The sequence below is a fragment of the Mauremys mutica genome, chromosome 4 (genome assembly GCF_020497125.1).
Source record: "Mauremys mutica isolate MM-2020 ecotype Southern chromosome 4, ASM2049712v1, whole genome shotgun sequence".
Classification (NCBI taxonomy): Eukaryota; Metazoa; Chordata; order Testudines; family Geoemydidae; genus Mauremys; species Mauremys mutica.
In genome coordinates, this window is record NC_059075.1 from 159,964,333 (window position 1) to 159,983,096 (window position 18,764).

General features: G+C 44.8%; 1 protein-coding gene and 1 long non-coding RNA gene across 2 annotated transcripts in view; one reads left to right on the top strand and one right to left on the bottom strand.

Annotated features, from left to right (window-relative positions):
- The window catches only part of LOC123368033 (olfactory receptor 1019-like), a 155,730-nt gene that overhangs the window by 11,171 nt on the left and 125,795 nt on the right, over positions 1-18,764 (top strand). The gene's annotated exons all lie outside the window — the stretch shown is intronic.
- LOC123368038 lies at positions 10,045-10,788 on the bottom strand. Its single transcript, XR_006578671.1, has 3 exons — positions 10,723-10,788; positions 10,244-10,391; positions 10,045-10,064 (listed from the first exon to the last, which is right to left on the bottom strand). It is a non-coding gene; the product is annotated as an uncharacterized LOC123368038 (long non-coding RNA).

Consider the following 18,764-nt stretch of genomic DNA (forward strand, 5'->3'; position numbering starts at 1 on the left):
CGTGCAAACTGAGACCAGAGCCCCAGGGTCCTTGATTTCAACAGGGCTTCTTACAGTCTAAAGCATGTTAAGCTTGTGCTTATGTTTCTTTGGATTGGGGCTAGCGTGCTCAGTACCTTGCTGGTCTGAGCTTTTGTTCTGGGTGAGTTGAGAAGTTGGGAAATGTCTGTAGATCCTAGGAAAGCTGTTAGAGCAGCACTGCAAAGAAACTGGAGGGATTTGACAGCTTTATATGGCATAGTGTATGGATCATGTGGATGCTTAAGGGATACTAAACATCGTGCTTCGGGGCTTAAACAAATCTCTAATTATTACAGATCATGGCAGGATGTGGGGAAGGGCTGATTGTTCCACATCTGCCTGTTGAAGGTTATTACACCTTCTTTTGAAACCTCTGATACTAGCCAGTAGCAGAGACAACATACTGCACTAGATGGAGCTCAGGTCTGATCCAATCTGGCAATTTCTATGTGTTTATTCAGTGTTTCATAAAAAGACTGGTGAATCCAAATGCTTCTGCAGATCAAATTCCTTCTAAAGAGAGAATCTGAACCAGTGGGTTCTGCCCCATTCCAAACTGAGTGACTGTAGGCACTTATCCGCCAGAGAGGGGTTGCTTGTGACAGGCGGGTTTCGAGGCCGTTACACTGAAAATTAAAATCTGAAGTCAGATTTGATTCAGGTCTCTCTTAAACAGCTATAAACAGATGCAAATCAAGAGGAACTACACCGAAATCTTCTGGCGTTCCAGCTGTGTAAACCAGCTCATAATAAATAATAATAATTAATAACCTCAACCACAACAATATACTCCACTGTACAGAGATTTCTCCATGGGGTACTCCTGGGGGAATTCTGCACCAAAACAATATTTTAAAATTCTGCATGTTTAATTTGTCAAAATAGCGCTATATAATCACAGTGGTTTCAATTATTTGGGTAATTTTTCAAAATACCTGCCAGCCACAGGGCCCCCCTGGCACAGACACCTGTACCCCTACTGTCTCCCCGAGCCCAGCTGCAGCCTTCCAAGCCCAGACACTCGCACTCTTCCCTTTCCAAAGCCCAGGGATCCAGAGGGAGAAACAACCCGACGCTGGGCCCTGTGCTTGTATGGCGTTTCCTGCATGTCACCTCCTCCTTTCAGGGTGTGCCGGGAACCCTTCATCTCCATCTCTCTATCCTGGCAGCATCTTCTATGGGCAAGCTGGGAGCTGGGCTCTTCTGGGTCCAGCGGCCCCTAGTGGCAGCCAGCAGCTCTGCATTACCAAATCTGGGGGAGGTGAAGGAAATTCTGCACAGAATATTAATGCGACGTGAATTGCGCATTGTGCAATGGTGCAGAATTCCCCCAGGAATAATGGGGAGAAGAAGTGAGAACAAATAATCATGTCACTTAATACACAGCAGGAAGATGCTCAGATATTATGGTGATGTAAGTCTATATAGAATAGAATCAGAAATTGGAGCTTTATTTTGGACCTTCTTCCACCCAAATGTGGAAGATCCATTATCCCTGTGCAAGAAAACAGGAATAGAAATAGTGGGCATGAGTAAAAATCTCTTCTCGCACCCCCACTCCCAACGGAACAATAGGGCAGTTATTCTGTACCCAAAATGGCTGTCTGCAACATGAGTCTGAGTTACTTAATTGTGCGATTCTGTCATCAAGAGATCTGAAAACTCCAGGGAATCTGTATTGGCTTTATAAACTAGCAATAAACACTTCAGCTTAAAAATCCATCCTTTTACTAATGTAAACCCTTTGAAGCCTTTCGGTAAATGCCAGCTTTCATCAGCGGGTAGGGTTATATTTGAACCAAGCTGAGCCAAATAATGAAGTAAACCACTTTATTTTCCTGAGATAGAAACATTTTCTTTTTAATGTAACCCTATTTTATCTTATTTGACTAACCAATAAAGTGAAATGTAGCTAGCAGGATGGAAAGCTAAAATAATAGGAAGCAAACAATGCAGAAATTATTCATGATGGACAAGATTCTGAGACAGTCTCTCTTGTTGGGAAGTAACTTAATCCTCAGATTGCACCATTCATATACATTGATGAGTCATGGAGCAGCATTAGAGCTGGTTAGAAATTTTAAATTATAATTAATTTAATTTTAATAATTAAATTTTAATTTTGTGGGAAACATCATGGAGGTTCCCCCCCAGGAACATCACAGTTTTCAGAAAAACAAAACAACAGCATCTCTCATCTCTATGTAAATATTTTGGGTTTGTAAAAAATGTTATTAAAATCTGTAGGGTTTTAGTTCCAAATTTCACCACACACTGAAAATGTCCCGCCCAAATATTTGGGGTTTGGTTTCCTTTGTTTTCCCCATGAAACATCAGAGGAAGTTGGACTCGACCTGGGTAGCAATATACCACATTCTGGTCCTAAACAAAGAAGGGGCTACATAGATGACAAACAGTTTTACCAGTGTTACACAAGAGTTAGGAAACAGCAAAGTTAAACGTACAGGTGAAATCTTAACTCTTTCCCCTTCTGCATATGCATTATTAGAGTTCAGGTAGTTTGAAGTCAATTGAAGTTTTGCCACTTGTCTTTAATAAGATCAGGATTTAGTGCAAAATATAGACATATATGCAACTGAGATGAAAATTATCGATATATTTCTAACCAGTAAAGCAGAACTAAATGACAAACTAACTTTTCTGCAACACTGAAACAAATTTCCATGTGGCTCAAAGTGCAATGTATGTACTGGATAGCATGGAGGTAGTGCCACAGATAAGGCTGAGTTTGCTTCCACTTAAGCAGAGATTCACTGTGGTGTGCTGAGGTCACTGCCTTTCATGCTGACCATATTAATTCCTTGTTTCCTTGTACTCCCCTATTAATCTGTCTGTGTCCAGTTGTTGACTCTGGAGATATTTAAGCCACGTCCTCCTCGTATTTACAGCACTACACCCTAACTAAAGAATGAATTTTCTGAGAATTTGCTAGTGAATCTGTTAATTAATTTCTGAGTTCAAATTAATTTTAAAAATATGTCCTTTAAAAATTTAACAGTGTCAAACCATTTATTTCTCCCTAAATAACCCAACCCAGGTCCTCCCTATCTCAATGGAAATGACCAAAGAACTAAGTCTTGGGTGGATCTGGGGCAGTGGGTAGTTTTTTTAAAGAACTTTTTAGGTCTTTTTCCCTGCTATTTTACTGAACTGAAAATGTCCCCTTCAGAGCAAGATGTATTAACAAAACACTATTGATAGTGTCATAGTCTTTGAAACAATTCACATAGTAATTTATTTCTAAATCACTGTACCTGCAAGCTTGTTTTCGTTAGTACTCTGTCTAAAGGGTCACCACTTTTCCCAAGGGCAGGACATGCAGCCTCAGTTGCTCTGGGACTGGGTGGTGGAGCTCCAGCACCCCCTGTGCCCCCTTGTGAGCTCCTATAGCAACTCCACCTTAGTTCAGACTCCGTGGAGATTTTACCTTCCTACGGAGTGATGCAACCCAGGAAGTGTTTACAGTGACCCGGGGCAGCCTTTTCAAAGTGAGGTAGCATTTCATAGGCACCTGGAGTATTGCATGAGCAAGTCCTGAGGCTAGCAGAGGAAAACCAAGCTTAAGAGAAAGTCCAAGTGTAAAAATAGAATCAGGCAGGCCATCAAAGCATTTGAAGAGCAATTAGCAAAAAAGACACATAAACAGAAAGTTGTTTTTAAGTACCTCAGCAGCAGGAAGCCTGTTAAACAACCAGTGGGGCCACTGGACAATTGAGGTGCTAAAGGAGCACTCAAGGAAGATAAGGCCATTGGGAAGAATCTCAATGGATTTTTTTGCATCAGTCTTTACTGCAGGACCAGATGTTATTCAAGCACGAGTTCTGAAGGAACTCAAATATGAAATTTGCGCAACTACTAACTGTGGTATGTAACCTATCACCGAAATGAGCCTCTGTATCAGATGACTGCAGGAAAATTAATATAACCCTGATTTCAAAAAACGACATAGAGATGATCCTGGCAATTACAACAGTAAGCTTAATTTCATTACCAGGCAAATTGGTTGAAACTATAGTAAAGAACAGAATTATCAGATACACAGATGACCATGATTTGTTAGGGAAGAGTCAACATGGTTTTTGAACGGGCAATAATGCCTCATCAGTCTATTAGGATTCTTGGAGGGGGTCAACAAACATGTAGGCTAGGGTGATCCAATGGATATAGTGTACCCGGACTTTCTGAAAACCTTTGACCAAGCCCATCACCTAAGGCTCTTAAGCGAATTAAGCAGTCATGGGGTAAGAGAGAAGGTTCTGTCATGGAGCACTAACTGGTTAAAAGACAGGAAACAAAGGGTAGGAATAAATGGTCAGCTTTCACAATGGAAAGAGGTAAACAACGGGGTTCCATAAAGAACTGCATTAAACAATTCATAAACTATCTGGGAAAAGGGGTAAACAGTGAGGGTTCAAAGCTTGCGGATGATACAAAACTACTCAAGATAGTTAAGTCCAAACCTGACTGCAAAGAGTTACAGAGGGATCTCACGAAACTAGGCGATCAGCCAAGGGAATGATAGATGAAATTCAGTGTTGATAATGCAAAGTAACGCACATTAGAAAACATAATTCTAACTATACATACAAAATGATGGATCTAAATTAGCTGTTACCACTCAAGAAAGAGATCTTGGGAGTCATTGTGGATGGTTCTCTGAAAACTATGTGAAGTGGTGGTTCAAAAAGCTAACTTCATGTTAGGAACCATTAGGGAAGGGATAAATAATAAGAAAGAAAATATCATATTGCCTATATATATATATATTGTATCCTCAGTCCCTGAATACTTTGTGCAGTTCTGGTTGCCCTATCTAAAAAAAAAAAAAAAGATAGATAGATAGATTAGAATTGAAAAAGTCCAGAGAAGAGAAATAAAAATGTCCAGAGTTCAAGCTTTATTTTTTTTTGAGAAAAAGCTGAAATTTTCTGCTAAAACGGTTGATGCATAAGAATTTATGTGTATGTGTGTAAAAAGTCCATAGGCAAGGGGCACATTTTCTGAAAGTTTTAATGGTGAATTGTTCTTCTTCAGAGAATTGCAACCTTTCAAAATGGCCACCAGCTCTCATCATTGTTGACAGGAATGAGGCTAAAGCTGCCTTTAAGCAAAGAGGTCCTCTTTCAATAGGAACACCACCATCTGCCATTATTTCCAAAGCAGTAAAGTCAAGCTGCCCTCACAGAAGCTGGTGGTCCATGTCAGCCCAGAGAGCCATCCTTGAGAATAGAAGACACAAGCTGTTTTGAAAGAGGGCAGTTCCTCTTGGTATCTTCTGAACTGAGTGTGGCTTTAGGTTAAAAATCCATCTTTTCCCTATAATGTTTTGTGCGCACGCGAGCGCTGATTTTCACTCTGACTGGAACAAGGGGGCTCTCAAGTAGCTAGATATCTGGCTTCCTTTAATTGCAAACACAAAAACCGCAGAGACAAACAGGGAGGACGAGTTTTTAACTATTTGGACCATTGCATCTCTCATATTCCACTTTTGCAGGCTAAGCTGCTGCGAGAACACTCTGAGCACTGATCCCGTGGCTGGGCCGGCCCACAACATTTTGGCACCTGAGGCAGGGAGCTCAAATGACACCCCCATACCCTCTCGCTCGAGCCAAAACTTTGAAAGGTCTCAATTCTGCCTTCTTCCTGTTCTACTCCTCTCATGGTACTGCTCTGCTACCTCCCCCAAGAAAGGAGAAACTAATAACTTAAAATGCCTTGTTCCAAAATTTTAAGTAACACAACTTTCAAATGCCTGAACAGCAAACGTAACTTTTCTTGTCTGCATGGTAAACACTGGCATTTTTATCTGTTTGAATAATCAAAGCGGTGTTTTCCGTGCCTTCTTGGTTGCAAAGATTTGAACTGCTTCTGCTTCCTGCATGTCCACCGTCTGGGCCAGCTCACGCTCTATTGAGATGGATGCAAGGCTGACCTGTGTCATTGTGGAGTGTAGACGTGTTTTTATTAACTTCAGCTTGGAGAAGCTGCGTTCTCCAGTGGCAACTGTTACAGGAAGTGATAGAAGTATGTGCAGAGCAACAAAAGCATTTGGAAAGAGGCTGCTCATCTTATTTGTGCACATATATTCCAGAACAGCCTTTGGAGTAGATCCCGCTGAAATGTAACTTGAAAGGGCTTTCAGTTTGGGGTCTCTTATGGGATTATCCCCTGCCTCGTAATCAAAATGTCTTCTTCTTCGGTGACTCTTGTATTCTTGAATGGGTGGGAAAATAGCTTCAGTGTGAAGTTCCTCTGCCAACTTCTGTGCACTCTTCAGAATGGTTTGAAATCCCTCATCTGACCGGTCAGACTGTAGGTCTGACTTTGCTTTGTCTAGTTGTTCCATTGCGCCAGATATATCAAGGTCAACACCTTGGAGTCTCTTGCTTACAACATTTATTTCAAACAGTATGTCATGCCACAACACTAAGCCACACAGAAATTTGAAGTTATGTATGTTTCTGGTGATTCCATTTCCCTCTGCTACTGTTCTCCCAAGAACAGTTCCTGTCATAGCATTATCCTCCATAATGACAACTATGGCATCAAACTCAGCCATCAGCCCCACAATTTTAAGGAAGTTTCCATTGTTTGGCATATGTAGCTGATCTGAAGTGCCACACAGTGCTGGGTTTTGGGTAGCAGCATTCTCACAATGGCAACGAGCCTTTTCAGAACATTTTGCCAGTAAAGAGACTCTGATGCAATCTTCTCTTGATGCTGATCATCTATGGTGGACTTTACCCTTAGGCTCATCTCAAGCTCTTTCCGCCTATGAGATGCTCTCTGGTGATTTGCTGCCTTCTCATGGCATGCCACATTTCTAGCCAGATTTTTCCAGTCCTTTGTTCCTGTAGAACGCAATGTGGCTGGAACGTTAGACTGGAGGAGTTTGCAACAAAAACAGTATGCAGTATTCTGGGTTTTTGAGTACCTAAGCCATGACCTCTCCACTTTGTCACCATTGGGGATTTCACACCAGGAATGTGTTGGATGGAAGCTTCTATTTTCATTGTCTTTGGGGAACATGAAGTTTTTCACTTGCTGTGGCCCATGCAGTACAAGGAAGTCCCTCAGGCTACTGCTCAGGTGGGTCCACAGTCCTGGATCATCTAGACTTAAGGAACTAAACTCAGCAGCAGCTGTTTCTTGTGCCTCCACCACACTCTTCTCTGATCTACACTTTTCTTCAGGCATGTGCATGGTTTACATCCATTTGGGATGGAGATATGGATGCTGCAGTAGCTGCCAGGTCGCCTGCACTCTGACTAACTGGAAGATCAGGCATCTCCTCACCACTCACATCCTCATTGGGGATGGAAGGCTCACCGTGAACATTTGTGTCTCTGTATCTCAGGAGAGCTCCTTCCTGCTTAGACAGAAAAGCTTCTTTTGATTGCTTTCTTTTTCTGAATGCTGCCCCAGAGGGGCGTTTCCTTCTTTCACTCATGACGGCTGTTCTGTGCCAGCTAGAGTGGCTCTCAACACTCAGTTGAAGGGGACAAAGAAGCAGGCTGGTAGCAGGGCCTGAGTGAGGGAAGATATCAGCCTCTTAAGGGCCTAACCGGCTCCTACTACTTCAGGAAATAGGAAGCTCCCTGAGAAGCTGGTGTTAATCAGTCCAGGCTCCTGGGGGTGCTCAAGAGGTACATAAGAGGCTCCTCCTCCTCTCTCTCCCTGAAGCTCCTGTTGCTTTCTGTTATTCCCTCTCACCTTTTCTCCTGCCTGCGTGTTATGTCTCTTGGGCCCCCTTCCTCCAGCACAGCACTCCACCATCTCTGTGCATCTACAGCAGCGAGAAAACATATGCACCAGCACCAGACACAATTTTTCTACACTCTGGATCCTAGTGGCGCCCGCCCACAGTCTGGCACCTGTGGCAGCCGCCTCAGTTCGCCTCATGGTAAGGCCAGCCCTGTCCTATGGGCACGGAGAACCTAGCTCCCACTGAGGTCAGCCAGGGAGGCTGGATGTGCACATTGCAGGAAATAGACGGTCAGGGCAGCATAATCCACTGAAAAAACCACGTCTTGCTAATTGCAAATCAGGCTCTCCCAGTGTGGCTCTTCGTCCTGCCTCTGTTGGCTGGAGCATGAGCAGAGCTTTATGAGACAGCTGCTGTGGCTGTGGCCAGCCATTGAAGCGAGTTTCCCATCGTCTCTCTTCTGGCTGTGGATGTTCGACTGCAGCAGCCCTGCAAAGGCACCGGCCTCGCTCTCTAATGTCCATTCTCCCCTTGCTTGCATGGCGCTTCATGGACCATGGAGTAGCCTCATGAAAACATCCCAGTTGTGGACACAGGCACCAGCACCAATTCCACAAGCTAAAGTCCCCTTTGCAATCCAGGGAACCAGCCTGGGTTGTCTGGAGCGCAGGGTGTGGCCCATGGTGACTGCAGACACTGCCCCTGCTGCACAACGACTCCTGGGACCCTCTAGCCCATCAGCACTCGGCTCTCCCACATTCTGCTGAGCGGCTTAGATCTGGGGGAACAGAAACCCTTTGTTAGAGATGGAAAATCTCCTCCCAGGAACACTCTGTCAATGGCTGCCAGAGGCCATCCCTGTGAAACCCCAAATGTGCAGCCCCTCGGATTCCCACAGGGGAGATCTCAGCTCATTCACTTGTCACCCGTGGCCGCAGTCTCTGACAGGGGGAATGTAGAGGAGGTTTTTGCCAATGGTCCCTTCTACAGGGCACAGAATGGGAGGAGGTTTGGCCTTGTGATGTGAGGCCTGGGTCTGAGAATCAGGGCTCCTGGGATCTGGGGCTCTGGAATGGGGTGTGGTCTAGTGAGTGGAGCTGGATTTGTTGACAGTGAGTGAGAGGGGCTTGTGCTGAAGGACCCTGGGTCAATCCCCACCAATTCCTGTGATGTCTACATGTGGCCACGATTTTACTTACCTCTCAATGTAGGGTATTTAGCCCATTCCTGGACACATGTGTTACATCTGCTGCTGGCCATCCCTGAGATGTAGGTCCTTCATCCCTGAGATGTAGGTCCTTCACAAGGACATGGCACATCAAGGTCAATCCAGCAGCTCTCATCTGGTCTTCACCTCCACAATGGACGGTGAGCCCTAGCCTGATCAGAGAAAGACAGGGTGGTGTTCTTCAGGGGAATCTGCTGGTGCTCCTGTATTCCCTGCTCCACCTCACACCTCGACACGCTAAGGGTTTTCCAAAGATACCACTAATCTCAGATAAACAAAGCATCTGAGATGAGGTCAGTGTGGGTGGATTTACTGAGCAGACTGGTTCTAACGGAAGAACAGATTTCTCCCCTGCTCTGGGGAGATTCCCATAGGAAAAGTCTCTGATGGTGGGGGTGGGGGCAATGCAAACCCTCAGCCCCTTGAATGGCAGGAAATCAGGACTCAGGGAGTTAAGGGGTGTCTCTGTCCTGCTGAAGGGAGCAGACCTGGAGAGCAGAAAGAGCACTAGTGGCATTGTAGGAAAGCCAGTGACTTCTACCTGTGAAGGTGGCTGAAGCTTCTGGCAGACATTAGAGTTCCGGATCCTTACATCTCCTTTGGGGATCTTTTTCATAGGAATAAAATAAGGACACCACACAGAGAATGACATTTGAATCCCAGGGAAAAGGGATGATCTCAGCCAGGCTACGTACCAGGAACCCAATTTTTGTCCCAAGAGCCACAATTACCCAGATGAGGTTTTCTTCCCCATTTGCTTTCAGGTTATTTACTCACAGTATTCATTTGTTTGCTTTGCCGGGTCTCCACTCTCTGCAGTTGTTCATTGGTTTTAGTAACAATCTTTCAGTTTTTGATTCTCTTTCCTCTTCTTACAGTGTAGCATCTGCTTAGCACTTTTTTTTTAAATAAAAATAAATTGAAACCAAAATCCTGATCTTACATTGAAGAGGAAGGTTTCTGAGAATTTGGCTGCAGAACTTTAGTGTCTGCATATTTCAGTCACTATTAATTATTCAGGTGCAGGTCTGATGCAATCTGCACACTCAAGAATGCCCATATGATGCACGGAGGGGGGGCTTAGAATACCTGTTAAAAGAGAAGAAGAGAGTAGATTAAAAGGTGGGGAAATCAACCAATGCATCAGCACGTCTCTGCATCATTGAAGCACCAGGCATAGGAGCAAAACAGGCTAAAAATCCCCATGGTTCTTTCCCACTAGACAGACATCCAAAAAGAAAAAGGCTTTCAGACAATTATTTCCTTACACTCTGACGGGGTGAAATTCAGCCCTGTGCAGCCAGCCAGGGCAAGGTCTGTGCATCACAGCAGGGTTAAGTGGCACTTCACTGCCCAGGTGCTGGGAGACTTCGGTGGCACAGTTTTCCTCCTGGATTGGAACAGCCGGCTGGAATCCTGTGAGGTACAGAGCAGAGAGAGGTTAGGGCCACAACGTTCACCTCAGAGGCTGAGCTTCTACAGACTTTTGGGATGTTCCCATCTGAGGAGGAGGATTTTGGCCAGCCCCAGCTCAGAGCTTTCAGTCACTTCAACCAGTGATTCTCTGGCACAGTTGATCTAAAGCAGCTGAACTTTTCAGGCCTTGCCCCCATCTCCGACCCCCCTCCCACCTCGCATTGCCCTCTAACAGCCCTCTCCCTTCTCTCGATCCCTGCCAAGCCCAAATACAGAGCCTAGCCCACGCTCCTCCTCTCTTAGACCCTCTCCTCACACGACCCTCCCCTACCTTTGAGAGGCTGATCCCGGTGCCCTTTACCCAGCTCCTGGAGAAATCATGGCTCCTCAGGACAACCTGGGAGTGGGTGGTTCCAACCTCTGTGTGGGGTGCGTGGTTTTCCGTCTAAGCTTCACTGAGAGCCAGCATGTCTCGATTTCACAGGATGAGTGAAGTCTAGGAAACGCTGCACTTCTTGAGGACTTCCAACTTTGCCCCATTTATCAATGGCTTCCACCTTATTTGCATCAATCATAACATCTTCTGGGGAGAGGATGTACCCCCAAAACTCTGTGGAGAGTTGGCTGGAGGTTCCGCTTTTCCAATTCTGCGTTGAGACCATGCAGCCGAAACCTCTCCAGGTTCGGATGTGCTGCGCGTGCTGCTCTGGGTTCTCCAAAAAGAGACGTATGTCACCCCAATAGATGACACTGTCCCCAAATACATCACTGATGAAGTGTTTCAAGGTCAGGGGACCCTTAGTTAGCTCAAATAGCATATCAGACCATTAAAATGTCCATCGTATGTTTTGAAATCTGTCTTCCATTTGTCCCTTGCCCAAACGAGCCTTAGATTGGAAATCCTTGCAGAGGAAGTTTGATGAAACCCTTTGCAGATTTCCTGTGAGCCAACAATTGTGGGATTCGCAGCAGAGGGTCTTCTTCCTCTTATTCACTCCCGGTGGAGCATAAGGCGTCAACCATTCTCCTCCATTCGTTTCGTTCTTGAGCGAGGCAGCAAATTTCATCCCACTTCATTCCCATGCCTTTCATTTCCTCTTCAATGGTCCTTCGCCACGTCCCCAATGGTCTACCTCTCCTCCTTCTTCCTTGTGGTGTCCATCGTAGGGCAATATGAGGGGGTCTATCAGCACCCATTCTCAACACATGCCCCAACCATCTCCATCTTCGTTGTTTGGCTTCATCCACTATGTTGTTAATGCCCGTTAAGCGGCTCACTTCAACATTGGTGATACGCTGCGGCCAGTGTATGTTAAGAATTCGCCTAAGACACCTTCCTTCAAAACCCCGAAGCCGACTTTCTATCTTCTTGTTGGTCCTCCATGTTTCCACCGCATAAAGCAACATAGAGCGGACGTTCGACCTGTAGATCTCTACCTTGGTTTTCACTTGCAAGATGGCCGACCTCCAAATGTTCTGAAGTCTATAGAATGCAGTTGCTGCAAGACCAATTCTGGTAGATATCTCCTTCTGAATATTACCATCAGCTGATATGTAACTACCAAGATATTTAAAATCGTTCACCTCCTCCAATTCTACGTCACATACTACTGTCTTCGTCGAGCTGGCTGTTTTTACTTTCATTGTTTTGCTCTTACCGGTGTGGATATTAAGTCCCACTCACCTTGCTGCTCTACCTACTCTATCAGTCTTCTCTTGAAGGTCCATCTGAGAGCTTGAAATCAGGGCGATGTCATCCGCAAAGTCACAATCTTCAATATGACCAGAGGGTCCCCATGCGATCCCTCTTGGCCTATCTTCGGTGGCTTTCCGCATCACCCAGTCTATAACCACAAGAAATAGGATGGGCGAAATAACACATCCTTGTCTAACTCCCGTTCTCACATGGAACCACTCGCTCCGCTGTCCTTCATGGCGAACACAACACTTATTATCGGCATACATATCTTTGAGGATGTTAATAACTTTCGGAGGGAATCCATATGTTTTTAGGATATTCCAGAGAGATGGATGGTGGACGCTATCAAATGCCTTCTCGAAATCAAGGTAGTTAATGAACAGTGGCGAGTTCCGTTCAAGGGATTGTTCCATTATCATACGTAATACAAATATCTGATCAACGTATCCTCTCCCACTCCTAAATCCTGTTTGTTCTTCCCTCAGGATCTCTTCTACTGCTTGTCTTATTCTCTGTAACAGGACTCTGCAGAAAACCTTCCCGAGCACTGATAACAGGTTTATACCTCTCCAATTATCACACAAAGACAAATCACCCTTCTTTGGTAATTTCACAATGATACCTTTCTTCCATGCTTCAGGTACTTTCTCTTCTTCCCATGCCTTGTTGAATAGCTCCTCTAGAATCCCGGCACTCATATTCAGGTCGGCTTTTAGCATTTCTGCGATTATTCTATCTTCGCCTGGTGCCCTATTTTCTTTTGTCTGTCTAATGGCCTCTTCTATCTCTCGCTCTGTGATAGGCCCTTGTTCTACCTCCATCTGAAAACTCGTTTCCTCTATTTCAACTACCTCTTCAGGATTTGGTCTATTTAGAGTCTCTCTAAAATGCTCTGCCCATCGATTAATTTGTTCTTTCTCTTCTATCAATATTCTCCCATCCTTTCCTCTAACTGCTGTTGACCTATTGCTGAACCCTCCTGTCAAAGTCCTCGTGATTCTATACTCAGTTCTTGTGTCGCCCCGCACGGCTGCTGATTGTGCCTCTCTTGACAGACTGGTAATATAATCCCTTTTATCTTTTCGAACACTTCTCTTCACAGCCTTGTTTTTCTCCCTGTATTCTTCATTCGCAGCTTTCTGTTGTTCACCACTTCCAGTCAGCATACGTAATTTTGCTATCTTCCTCCCCTCAATGAGTATGTATGTATGATCTGAAATCCATACTTTCTGCTCTCTTTTCTTATAGCCAAGCACTGTCTTGCTGGCCTCCGCATATACCTTCTCAACGTTATCACAAATAGTATGTATATTACCAGTTTGCAAATCATTTAGAAGTTGAAACTTTTTCGAGAGCTCCAGTATGAACTGTGCCTTTACCGACGGTTCTTTCAACTTCCTTGAGTTGAAAATTTTGTTGCCCATAAACTTTCTTCGTCTTTCTCAGTTTTATCTGAAGCTTACTCAATACAAGGTGATGATCGCCACCTACATCTGCACTTCTTGATACTCTGGTGTCCAACAACGACCCTCTCCACTTTCGATTGATCGCAATGTGATCAGTTTGGTTCCTGTTTTTCCCATCCGGTGATATCCACGTCAACTTGTGTATTGTCTTGTGTTGGAAAATTGTTCCACCTATCACCAGTCCATTCTCAAGACATAAATCTACAAATTGTTGACCATTATCATTTCTCTCTCCAACTCCTTCCCGCCCCATACATGCTTCATACCCGTCGTTATTGGAACCGACTTTAGCGTTGAAGTCGCCCATCAAAATCAGGATGTCATGGCATGGGGTCTTAAGTATCTCTTCCTGAAGTTTGATATAGAACAAGTCTTTTTCCTCTTCCTCGGCTCGTTCAGTAGGTGCGTAACATTGGATGATGGTGGTCTTCGCATATCTGGAGAAGAATCTCGCTCTTATTATTCTGGAGGTAACAGGACTCCATCCTAACAAACTCTTTCTCGTCTGTTTGTCGACAAGGATGCCCACCCCTTCATGGTGATATCCATCTGTGCGTCCTGAATAAAAAATTGTCTCACCAGAGTCCAGTGTTAACATACCAGTGTCCGTCCACCTCATCTCACTGATCCCAAGGATGTTAATACCATATTTTCTCATTTCCTTTGTTACTAATGCTGTTCTCCGTTTCATACATTGTTCGAACATTCCATACCGCTATCTTTATTTGTTTTTTGGGTTTAACCAGAGACTCCATCGAAACAGGGACTTCCTTTCGGCTTTGATCCCTGTTTGTCATATTTGGCATCTCTGGCTGGCTACCTACGATTTTGTGAATTTCTGGAGATTTGATTGACGTTTCTGTGGCACTTTTTTCTTGTGGCAGCAGAGGGTAATGGTTTCAAATGATCACTTTGTTCAGGAGCTGATTGTCTAAAGAGAGGCATAGCAGAGTCCCATGTTTCTTCTTCCCCAAAAGGGCCTGCTCTTAGGACCGGTTTTCATGACTGTATGCAGGGAGATCCACTAATTCTGGTCCCAACAATGCATAAATACAGGGAAAAGCAGCTTTCAACCAAGGTGGTAGGTCAATAGGGCAGTCATAGTCCCGGTGCAGAGGTAACGAGTCCACATTTCTTTCGAGGGTATCCATGTAATATTGGTATTTATCAGGAATGCCACCATCAATCAAACCCTAACCCCTCCCCTTGACCCTCCCAAGCCCTACCCGTTGACCCCTTAGTCTCTCCCCCCTGTCACCGGAAGTCCCGCCCCATGGGGGGGTTTAACTCCGGGGTCAAGGTGGCCACATGACTGGAAGCAAGGTGTGTCATGTGACCCCTCTAAGAACTCCTCCCACCACTCTCTACCAATCAGGATGGGTTTCATCCCAGAAGGACCACCCTGAGAGGAGATTTGACCAGTCAGGGTGAGTTCCGAGGTGGGGTGACCCATCCAGAAGTGGGTCGTGTGACCCCTCTAAGAACTCCTCCCACCGCCATCTACCAATTAGGATGGGTTTGACCCGATAGGACTGCCCTAAGAGGAGATTTTGACCAATCAGGGAGAATTCCGGGGCAGGGTGAGCCATCCGGAAGTGGGCCGTATGACCCCACTAAGAACTCTTCCCAAAGCCCTCTGCCAATCAGAGTGCAGCACCATTACCCCTTAAGTCCCAGCACCGGACAGATGAAGCCATCTCTTACCAAGGACACATGGTTTAGAAATCGTGGGAAGGCTGCTGAGAGGAAACCTGGACTCCTTCACCATCCCCGTGAGAACTTCAGACTGTCTTCATCCCAAGGGTCTTTGACTATCCGCGGAGAAAGCGCTACATCAGCGACAGTGCCGAGGAGGAGGAGGGAGTGACCGAGGGGAGCCCTTCGGCCCAACCATTGATGGATAAACCGGAACCAGAACCCCAAACCCAACTGCTTGTGAGATACCCCAATGAGCATGGTGACCTCTCTTTGTCCACCCACTTAGAGGTGGAATGCGATTGAGGCTGGGGGGAGTCACCGGTGGACAAGGTGAATGGTAAAGACGTCACACAGGTAAATGAATGATTAAGAAGCAATCGCTTCTTAACGGGTAAGGAACCAGGAGTTGTGTAAATCTAAAAACAAACACTGTGGCGCTTACACTGTTTCTGTTCTGAAAATCTCTCAACAGCTCGACAATGCCTTTCTAGACGGCCTGGAAGCCCTGGACAGCGTTGCATCAAGCAGGGAAGATGAACTGGGCCCACCTCGGTTTTGCTCAATGCCGATACAAATTGTTGAAGAGGACTCTGAGGATGATGGCCATGAGGGGTTTCGGAGGAGGCTTGGCATAGAACTAACTGAGCCAGTGCCACGTCGTGAGCGTAAAAAAGTCACGCAGACTATTGTGCTGAGCTGGGTTTGGAAAGCTGATTAAACACCGTGATTGCCAGAGGTTCTGCTGTGCAATGTCTGTGCCTAAGCCAAGAACATTTAGTGCAAGGGGGGACCTTGTTCAATGCTGTGCAGTTGAGTGGAGCCCCTGACTGTGTGTTAAAAGAAAATAACCTGCTTACAGCTGGAGTGAAAAAATTGCAGGCACCTTCTGGTTCATTTTCTTTAAAACACAGTCAGGGTCTCCACTCACTCACTTGCACAGCATTTCTCCAGTTATGGCAATCATGTGAACAAGGACCCACAAATTGTGGGTTTTTTGCTATAAAACCTGTTGAAAAATCTCTATTTAGGGGTAAGCCAGTTCGCTGGTCCCCGCCCCCGGCATGCTCGTAATAAAGGGGCCTCATGTGATTCTGATCCAAACACAACGCGGGGTCATTTATCCACGACACGGCGTGATATTGGCCGTCTAGTCTGCACAAAAAGTTACAGATTCCTGCTTAAGGAAAAGACTATTTGTAAGGAATCTAAAAGGATTCAGCTAGAGAATGGTGAGGGGACAAACACGCGATAGAAAACTTGGTAGCTGTAAATTTTAAAATAAACCCTATTGAAAAGGGCTTTGTGACTATCTGTGTTTCTGTTCAAAGGCCTTTGGCCCTTAAATGAGCTAAAAGTGTTAATGAAGCATCTTGGCTTGGTTTCAAGGAGCTGTATGTCTTTTAAATAAAAAATCAATTGTTTGTGAGAAGCTAGCGCTTGTGGGCTTTGTGTGTAAAAGTGACCCATTTACAGCAAAAAGCTGAAATGTATGTTGTGGGTGGGGGGAAAATCCTAAGAAATGTGCTTACAGTAAAACAAGCAGGCTGTTCAGACCTGTGTTTGAGTACAATACAGTTGACTTATCCTGTTGAACTGAGTGGGTTTAACCTCCCCCCCGCCAGCATCACTGAATAGCCAGGGTGACTGCGATTACTTACCCTTGTTGCCATATGGTTAAATTTGATGGGGGTGGGTGGGGGTGGATGGTGAGTTCTGATTAATATGAAATGAAATAAAACCTCAGGAATTCGCAGATGCTATTGGACAGTTTCAATATAACTGCTGGAGTTGGCAGAACTCAATTAGACAGTTTCAATATGACCCCAGGAGTTGGTGGAACACTATTGGACAGATTAAATATGGCCCTGGAGTTGGTCGAATGCTCTGGATCATTCTTTCTAGAAAACACCCCCATCCCAAACTTTAAGCATGAAAGAAACGTGTTTAAAAAAAAAACCCAAGCCCCAAGACATTCATTGATATCTGCAAAGGGCCCCCCGCTTGGAAATGGGGACTGTTCAATACTCTAAGAAGGCCCCACAGAAACATTTCTTTTAACTTCAGAAAAAAGGAAAAAAGAAAAAAAAAAGCCCTGTTGTGCAGACAGTTGGTTCCCCCACCCCAGATCACCACAGGGGGTGCTGCGGGAGGGGTGCCTAAAGTCCTTAAGGATCTATTAGTTCAGAGCCGTGGGGATTAAATTAACCTGCTAGCTACTATGCTGAAGTCTGTTTGTGCAATGGGCTAAGATGGTCTAAAAACCTCAGGTCTGGTGGAGACTGTCCTTTTCAACAGAAACTTTCTTGGAAGGCTGCTGGACGGCAGACAGAGGTAGGGCTGGCTGGCTTGAACTCTGAAACTATACATTGTATAATGCCACTCTTTGCCCAGGCTGTCTTAGGAAAATCATGGTGCCTATCTTCATTGCAGCGTGATCTGCTTAGCATGGACCCAGAACGTTAAGCTGCAGTTCACCACCAGGCCAAGGTAAAAACCATTTTAACTATAGTTGTGCTTAATACTGTTTTAAAAATCTTTAAGTATTGCACAGTTTGTATAGGGATTTGGTGGTAATAGTAACTAACATTTTTGCTTGTTCTTTAACCTGAAGGCCCAAACACACATGGGGGAACGGGACAAGCATGTGCCTGCAACACTTGATCCCTTAGTGAAAGGGAACTTTTTTGCAACTGACTTTTAAATGCATGGGGGGGTGGGGGTTATTGAAAAGGATATGGAGGCAAACTTGGTTTAGTGTGTTTCTAAAGCTGCTAATTTGTGTGTGAGAGGGGTCTGGGCAAGGCATAGGTGTAGGGTTTTAAAAGTACTTGGTTTGTTTCAAACCAACAGGGTTTTTTCCTGTGCAAAATGTGGTTTAAAATGGATTTTAAAAGCAGTTTGGTTTTTATTCTGCAAAATGAGATGTATTTTAAAAAAATGTTTTTGAGGTTTTTGTTGTTGTTTGTTTGTTTGTTGTTTTTTGGTTTATGTTTTAAGTGGTAGAAATAAACTCAAAACCGGTGTTTCTCGTACAGCCTGAACTGGATGATTTGTTTTAAAGCTGTGACTTTTTAAACAGAAAAACACCCTAATGAATATTTAGTTTTTAAGTTTACAAGACGGTTTCATGTGTTTTATAATAATGCTGTTTGCTCCACAGTACGGTGAAAACATGAGAGCTCCTTAGAGCAGAGGGAAAACAAGCTCAGAAGAAAAGGGAACGAGATAGCTGAAAGGGAAAATTCACCAGCATCAGTGACTGATGGATGGAAGAAGCCCAGTAAATATATTTTGCTTATTGGTTGGGTTGTTCTGTGAGGTTTTGTATTTGAAGTGAATACATAGGTGTGGGTGAGAAAGATGGTAAAGTTCAGTTTTGTAAAATGGTTCCCCCCACCCCCCATAGGCATGGGCAACTTTTCTGACAACGCTTAGTCCGCGCTACAAGGACACCTCCTCCAGAACCGCCAAAGAACCAGGAATCTGCTTTGAGACTTTTAACAACGCAAA